This window comes from Cupressus sempervirens, chromosome 4, assembly GCF_028749045.1.
Source record: "Cupressus sempervirens isolate cs-2001-9-10 chromosome 4, ASM2874904v1, whole genome shotgun sequence".
In the NCBI taxonomy this organism is placed as follows: domain Eukaryota; kingdom Viridiplantae; phylum Streptophyta; class Pinopsida; order Cupressales; family Cupressaceae; genus Cupressus; species Cupressus sempervirens.
The window spans coordinates 772830631-772839343 of NC_143121.1; the positions used below are offsets into that span (position 1 = coordinate 772830631).

The 8713-nt window shown below is 33.2% G+C and overlaps 1 long non-coding RNA gene across 1 annotated transcript; it reads left to right on the top strand.

The window, feature by feature from the left end:
* The first annotated feature begins 1393 nt into the window (after positions 1-1393).
* On the top strand, positions 1394-4468 carry LOC149563659 (uncharacterized). Its single transcript, XR_016364109.1, has 2 exons — positions 1394-2170; positions 4190-4468. It is a non-coding gene; the product is annotated as an uncharacterized LOC149563659 (long non-coding RNA).
* Positions 4469-8713: the final 4245 nt, after the last annotated feature.

The window sequence follows — 8713 nt, forward strand, 5'->3', positions numbered from 1 at the left end:
AACACTATTTTGCATGTCCCACCCTTGTAGGCTTATCCTCTCATCACCGCACTTACTTTCATGCTTAATAAAGGATAATCCATATCTGGTGGACATGTGCTTGGTTGTATGACACATCATGATGCTAACTTCTATGCATTCTAGAAGCTCTCCTGTAGCCTTTATATTCAGGCACTCCTAGTGTACTCTAAGCATCAAATTATTGAATACATTGTTATTCTGATCATACTCTCTCCATTTTTGGTCTACAATTGTGCTTGTGTTTGAGTTCTTAGTTCTTGGGTGAATTTTTCCCTTAGGCAAATTCTTATAGATATTCAGTGATATTTCCAAAATCCTAATCTAAACTTCAGGGAAAAGGGAAGAAACTGCTGAAGGTAAACCTAAGACCTAAAGCCTAAATTAAGAAAGAGGTGATACACCAAAAGTGATTATGGAAACTCAAATACACTTGATGGAGAGAATTACACAGCTATTTGAAATGCAAGCAAAGCACATCTTCCTATAAATATTTGCACAAATAATTTATAATAAGGTTTCAATAATGAAATAACAAAAGGAGGAACATGGACACCTCACTTTAATCAATTTCACCTTTAAACACACATATTATAACCTACAAATAAACTTGCTTTCCTACAAACAGGTACTGGAATGAGACAGAAAGACAAGGAATAATGAAAATTCTCAAGTTATTCTATCAAATCACTCAAAAAACACACACATAATTTGCAAAAAGAAAGAAGGCTTAACAGTGAACACAAAATAGCATAATCACACTGTTGTCATTTGTATTATATCTCCAAAAAATAAATTACAGATTTTGCAACAAAGTTCAAGACTCAGAAAAGAAGTCACAAAACTCTCTCATAAAATTAGAACCCTAAAATGAGTTGAAATAACTCACTAGATACAAACCCAGCTTGGGTCGAATCTAGAAAGATAGCACCAAAATCAGCGTTTAGAAACTTTTGAAATAATGACTTGTCCCTGAAAAAGTTCACTAAGTCATAAAGAACCTCATGACTCATTGAAAACTCCTCCAAAAATGCTCTAGCAGTCAATAAAGACGTTCAAACTACTAAGGTGAAGTCAAATTTGACCTCCAAACTTCCCCTTAAAAGGCTCTCAATGTTTCATGTTTCCAACTGACTCTCTTAAAGACCATGAAATATAGAATCAATTCAATTACCTTCTTTTTGCATTTAAAATAGAAAATATATTAAATGACTTATCATTTAAATATAGTTTCTTTACAATGATAATACCTATACAAAAAGAAAATAACAAAAGAAAAGCCTTGCACAAAATTAAGAAATTGTATAAAGACCCCTCCCTTCACTTAAAACAAATACAAAGTTTTAAATTTTTTTTATAAAAAAAACCCCATCTATGAAAAATGAGCCTGCGGACTTCAAAAGAAAGTTAAAAATATCAAAGGGCATATTATATTCCTTTCGAGCCCTAAAGGGTTTTTCATTTTTCATTTCACATTGCATTATCAGTGAAGGAAGAATGAGGTTTTCCCTAGTCTTTGCCTACCGATTTCTTCTATACTAGCATGAGAGATTTGTTGTTTTTGTTGTTTTGTTTTTAAAAGTTCGGCCATTTTGAAGACACCATAAGAGATTTGTTGAAGCTAGAGCACTCAAAATCAAGAGTTTCTCTATTTTTTTTTTCCCCTTTTGAATCGGCCACCATGAACATGAAAGGTATCTTGAAGCATTTTCTGCTTAAAATGTTTTGATATTGCTTGATATTTTGCTTTGTTGACCACCATTGAAAGATTTCCACTATTTTTTACTTGCAGATTTATGCTTTGATTGGAAACATGAAATTTTGCTTTTCATTATAGCAATACCCACTGAAAGTTGTATACCATGTGTTCTTCTGGGTTTTTTTGAATTTCTCTCTTGCTGGCAGCAACTTTGCTATACATTTTGAAGGATTTGCCAGTTATGTTTTGATAGCCGTCATTAGAATCTATTGGCCCTTTTCTTGCACGCTGCCTTGAGAGATATTGCTGGAGGTATGATTTAGTAGTTTTTTGAAGAGAAAAATTGCCTTTGCATTTCATTTGCTGGGTTTTCCTTTGTTAGCCGCCATGATTTTCACTTGCTAGAGCTAGAATTTTTTGAAAAATGACAGTCTTGAAGTCGCCATTTGCTGGGTAAGAATTCTTTGTTCACTCTTTAATTGAAACTACTATTACTTCATCATGCATTCAAAAATTTTAAGAGAATATTTATTGTTTTGCCATTTTCAGCTTCAAGGAGTTGCCCTCTTCTATTGTATGATTTTATGTTGTTGATTGGTATTCATGATTAGAGCTGGTAGTGCGGATTTTCTGAGTATAAATTATAATGGCCTCAGCCACTGTAACAAACAATCATTTATCTCCTAGCAACTCTATAAATTTAGACCTCTGAAGCTTTTCACCGGGCTCGATGGATTTGCTAAAACAAGCCGAAATTATTGATGCTCAAGTATTTGTTCAAATTCTTCAAGATTATTGATGTCGCTTGTGTCAATTATAGTCACAAGGACAGTTGCTACCCTCGGTTTCTGAGCATTCTGGACTTTCAAAGAGAAATAACAATCTTAGAGTTGCTTTGACTTTAAATTTACTAAACTCCTTTTGCATGAGCGATACCAGCTCAGTTTCATGTTTGGATGAAAGTATCTGATATTCCTTTTTAGGCTCATGTATTTTTCATCTACACTGCTATTGTGTTTGACCAAAATGGAGATTTTATTGTTTATTGTTTATGAAGCTCTCTTCTTTCATTGTGCAGTTGTCCAATCAAACCATTTACTCTCTCCACTATAGACATAAGTTGAGAAATGGCTGAAGCTTCCTTCCTCTCCACATGATGGTTGCAATATTCTTGTTGTTGTTGATTGTTGTCAGCTCTCCTTTCAATTGTTGTTTTTTTAACTCATTACATAACATTGTGTCAAACTCTTTGCACATCACACTGCTGATATAACATTATGTTGAACTCTGCACATCATGCTGATGATATAACATTGTGTTGAACTCTTTGCACATCATGCTACTGATATGTGTCATATATACTCCATCCAAATGATCTTGTAAGTTCTATTGTTGGTACACTATTATTGCTGCTCTACATATTATAAAATAGGTGCTTCAAAGCGAGATGAATTTTAGTTGAAGATATATTTTCAAGTGGCATATTGTAATCTGGGATAGCATATAATTTTTTAGCTTTCTTCTTCATTGATGCAGCAATAGCTACTTCTTCCTCCATCTTTCCTTTTTTGAGTTTCCAAGGAATTTATTCATTTTATCAAAGAGTTGTCCTCCAATTACAAAAGAATTTCCAAGGAATTTATTCATTTTATCAAAGAGTTGTCCTCCAATTACGAAATCCAACACAATGTAGATTTTTGCTGATTGTTGTCAAGTACTTGGCAGGATCAACAGTCCCAATGTGCAAACTCTTTTGAACTTTCAGCTCAACCCTTTTCTTTGTTCCATCTAAGATCTCTTTCAGCACTCCCTCTACTACAATATAGGTTCCTGATGGCATTGTTGCTATGATAGCAACATGCATTATACATTTCATCATCTTTGACCACACTATGACACTTTTCTATCACAAAGTAATATTGTTGCTCCTACTTTTCTTTATGATTCGTGAACTTTTGTACAAGATTTTTTTGAGAGGAAAATCAAAAAGACCATGCAAGTGAGTGGATATGGCACCAATGCAACCAATAGAATTAAGTTTTATATCATGCTTGTAGCAATACACGTTCTTTTTACACTTCTGTTATACACGTTCTTTTTACACTTCTGTTATGTTATTTTCAGAAAGAATCATTCTGAAGTGCATGATTATGATTATGATAACAAATTTCATTTTGCGCATATGTTTGATTTTCATTATTATTGCTGCAAATAGTATAACGACTTCTTGACTGTTGATACTCTGACTTTTTGATGATGTTTGAAATTGTATTTCATGAGGTTCAAGCACAGGCTTGTGACACTCATGAACTATCCTTCTTTGATTTGCATTTGAGCACTTAGAGTACTGTTATTATTTTTTGCACGTATTCAAAATGAGAAAAATATTGCATGTGTGGGTACGTAGTTGTAGGTACTTAGTCATTGCTTAGATCTTTTCGAGATCTAACTCCATTTTATTTTGTCATGTAGGAGAACGAGGATCAAAATCTACTAGATCGAGGGTTGTACCAAGAGGTCATCGAAGGACATTTAACTAGTCAAAGGCTGAAAGGCAATGACTAGTTACCTCTGACTCTATCTTCCTATGTTGTATTTTTCTTATTTTCAATATGTACGAAAGATAGTATTTAGACTCACGACTTGTGTGAGACTTTTCATTTTACCAGATCAATTCATTTCATTTTTTTAAACATCAATTTTATATTTGAAAATGAATAATACAAGGATGTTTCTATTTTTTAAATGAAATGAATGGCACTTACGTACTTTTCTTGCATGAATACTTAATTTTACACATGTGCAAAATTTTAGTAACAAACTTCTAATAACAACACTATTATCTTTGGTTCACTATTTCGAAACAGGGGAATAAAACTTTGTTCTTTCCTTGACTCGATTCAGATCAAAAGAGAAACATAAAACTAATACGAAAATGAATAGAACAAAAAATGATTAATATAAAATAACTTCAAATTATCTTTGCAACATTAAGTATTTCACACCAAAAATTAGCCGACCTTATATTAATCTTTTAACTAGATACATATAGGATTCCAAGATGACTATTACAAAATGGGATTTAAATCAATTCATCTCCTCAAAATTGACAAATGGAAAGGAGCCAATTGTCAGTTACAATCATTACATCAAAATGTGAAAGGGCGAGATAAGAATACTTCACCTTCTTTCCTTTTTCTGGCTTTACCCTATAGGTTTTGGCAGTGACAATGATTGGGATCAGCTCCTCATGTGTATGAATGTGAACATTAGCGTATCTTAAGAGCCACTTGGAATGCTCTCTGGCTAGATCTTTGATGGCATTCAACCGCTCCTATATTTCCTCCCTAGCCACTGTATACACCTGCCAAGTTTTTGGAGCTCCGACACTCTGCTTCAGTGATTAGAAGATTTCTCTATTAAGCTATCTAGATAATTGGAGAAATTCTTTTGCATGAAAACCACTCCAATTATCCCTTTTCCTTGTCCACTAGCTTGGGAATTTGTATGTAGACCTCTTAATAATCCAATCTCTGTCTTGATCCTTTTTAACTTTAGCTTTCATTTCCTTCAATCCTTCTTCTACCACTAGGATCATTTTAGATTTGAATTGCATGCTCTGTAGCCAGTCAAATAAGAGCTCATCTCCTCTAGGCATAATCTTTGCCTCTACAACTTCTTTAGCTTTCATGTGAATGATCATCTTCAATAAGGAAATGCAATCTTTGCTCTTGGCTTTCTTTGTTGCTAGGGTAGATAGATTAGTTGAGATATTATCTTTCTTTGTTTTGAGCCTTAATACTTCATTGCCGATTTTCTCTATGATCATAAGTCCCTCAAACTTGAGTTTTCTGCTCCACTCCCTACTAATTTTTCTGAAGTGTTTGTCTTTCTGTAACTGGGAGATGATAGCCTAAATGTCAGTGGCTCTAGGATTGCTAGTGGTTGACATTCTTGAGATGCTTTCCAGTGGGGTGACTAATTTCTCGATGAAGCAATTAAGTTTATGAATCTTCACCTTCATTTTGACTTTAGCTAGCTTAAGGCTTTTGAGTTATCCCTCTATCACATCATTTGTTGACTTCCACAGGCCCACCTTAGTGTCATGTCTAAATTCTCCGAGATCCACAAAATGCAAGGTGAAATCTTCTGTAGGCATGTCTTCAATCCTCCCTTATTTAGTGGGCTTAGCAATCTCTATAGTCAGATGCCCTTTGTTAGGATCTTGTCCAAGAATTGATAGGGTCTTTTGCTTCTTGACTTTACTAAATGCCGATCCAGAACTGATAGCTAGAGATAAAGTTTCTTTGTTGGGAACTCCCTCTTTTTTCCTCTTCCTCTTCTATCCAAGGTTCTTTTGACCATGATTCTATGATAATCACCTTGGATGCAGTCCCAAGCGTGTCTATACTGAACATCTTTCTTTTGCTCGAGGTTAATGTCTTCGTAGCTGAAGAGAAAGGGCTCTTTGAGACTTGGGAAATGAGTTTCGAAGCTTCAGGACCTTTGTCTATTTATGTAGTCTTCTTTGTAGCTTTGTTAGACTCAGTACACTCACTTTCACTGCTTCCACCATCTCCAAGGTCCAGCACTTCTACTTGGGGACTACCCACCGAGGAGAAGACAGTTTACATTTCTCCGCTAATGTTTCCTTTTTTAGTCAAATTTTGGACAATCACCCTTCTTGAAGTCGAAAATGTTTAAATGAGGTGTGAAGACCTTTTTGAGGACCAATTAACATCCCTTTTCAATCCAAACTACTTTTCAGAAAACTAACTTCATGGGTTGAAAACCCACCGAGCAGAAGTTAGATTTGAGTTTTCCACCAAGAACGATTATGTGGGCCACAATGAATCAGAACCATATTTGGGAGTCATAATCGTAAATGAAAACATTGATTGTATGCATGATGCCTTTTTACTTGCATGTTTTTGATACACGTGCATCATTTAGTGCCCTTTGTGGGAAATTGTCCTTATGGATAGGAAACCCATCGAGGAGAAGATGATTTCCAAATCTCCACCAGCATCAGTCTTTCAAACATCGATATGCTGTAAATGGATATAGAATGTAGTTGATCTTTGAATAAGTAAAATGAATCTCTACCAAACTAGGCACTAACCTACCTATAAGATCACTCGACAAAATGAAAACCCACCCAGCTATGAATGAGGAGAAGGAGAAAAGGGAAAATCTGATAGAGATTTGCCTAACCTAAAAGGACTTAGACCTAGACTCAAACGAGGCTGAAACTACACTCTTTTCACTTATACACAAGAACTCACTTTTGTCAATCAGTTAGAAAACAAAAAGTGGGGCAATAGTGTCTTCAAATGATATTTTTTGTATCCTCGTGATGCTGATATACTCATGTTATAATATGATGTCATTTATACTCGTGGTTTATTGATTATACTTACTCCATACTTGCATGTGTATGGTGTGTGTGTTTATTTTATATCTATGTCTAACGAGTCTAATTTGGATGAGGGAGGCAGTCATAGTCACCTGCTAGTCAGGATCTACATGATGTACCACTGCTTGTCATTGCCTATATATGTATGTATGTATGTATGTATGTATGCATGCTCATCTTTTATGTAGGTTGCAAGTATCAAACATCGACTTCTCTAAATTACCAAGATCAGTGTGTTATATTATAATAACTCAATGGTAAGAATAAAGAGATAATATTTAGGTCCAATTTTAGCCAAAGCCTCATTATTATCTTGAAAAGGAGGATATGTATTTGACTATCTACCTTTTTAAACCTGTGATTTATTTTTGCATGTGTTGTTTGATGTTTACTTTGGTTAATTTTGCTCATGTTGCTTTCATGTGGACTTGGCCATGTGATTTACTAGGTAAATAATTTAATTATGATTCTAGGATTAATCATATGATATTGAAATTATTAAATATTATTTGATTAAAAGAAAATATTAAAATATTAGAATATGTAATTAATTAAATATTTTCTTTAATTTAAAAGACTTTATTTAAAAGTCTAATTTGGAAAATTGGTTAAAGAGAAATTAAAACATTATATATATATATATATATATATATGATCAGTAAGAGGCCAAAGCCAAGAATTATTTTATTAAGCACGGGTAGATTTGAACCCAAGACCTCTTCAATAAGAGGCTCACAATTTACCATTGTGTTGTAGGCACTTGCCTTAAAACATTAAATATTAAATATTGATTTATTGTAATTATTTATTAGTAATGATTTAATTAAAGTTGCATTTAAATAGTGAGTTTTAATTATTATTATTAATTCAAAAAATGAATTATACTTTTTAAAAATTGCATACACTAATTAATTAAATGGAGAAAAGAAAAGAAAATACTTTTAAAATAAAAGTTGTTTAAGTGTGCATTAAAGGGTTAAATAATTACATTAATTATTATTATACAACTTTTATTAAACTAGAGAACAAAAATTCTAGGTAGGGTTATGGCTCTTTAATAGAGATTTTTTGGTCATTTTAGTACACATAGATTATGGGAGAAAATTTAGAATTGGAGCACAAGAATTGTTAAAAGTTTTGAGGGGTTTGGATTTACATGCATTCACTAGATTGTCCAGAATTTCAGTTGTTATAGGGTTTGGGAAACCCTTTGTAGAAATTAGTTTAAAAAATCTGTCTACCTAGTGTTTGCTACATTGCTGAAATTTATGGAATGAAATCTTGTGAACAATTTTGGTTTGCCATTTATAAATATAATTTTGATTCATGTATTGTTTGAGAAACTCTGTGAGAAGTAAACAATTGAATCATGCTGCTAAAATTTGTTTTGGAAAATCTAGATCTAAGCATGCGGTAGGAAATTCACATTGAAATTTAGAGGAATTGGAAAACTATGATTTTTATATTCATCTTGGAACCTTTTTCAATATTAGAATTTCAAAAGCAAAAAATTAGAAGAAAACAAATACATTCAAGATAGAGAATGAAGTATATTATCCTTGCATGTTTCAAAAGATCAT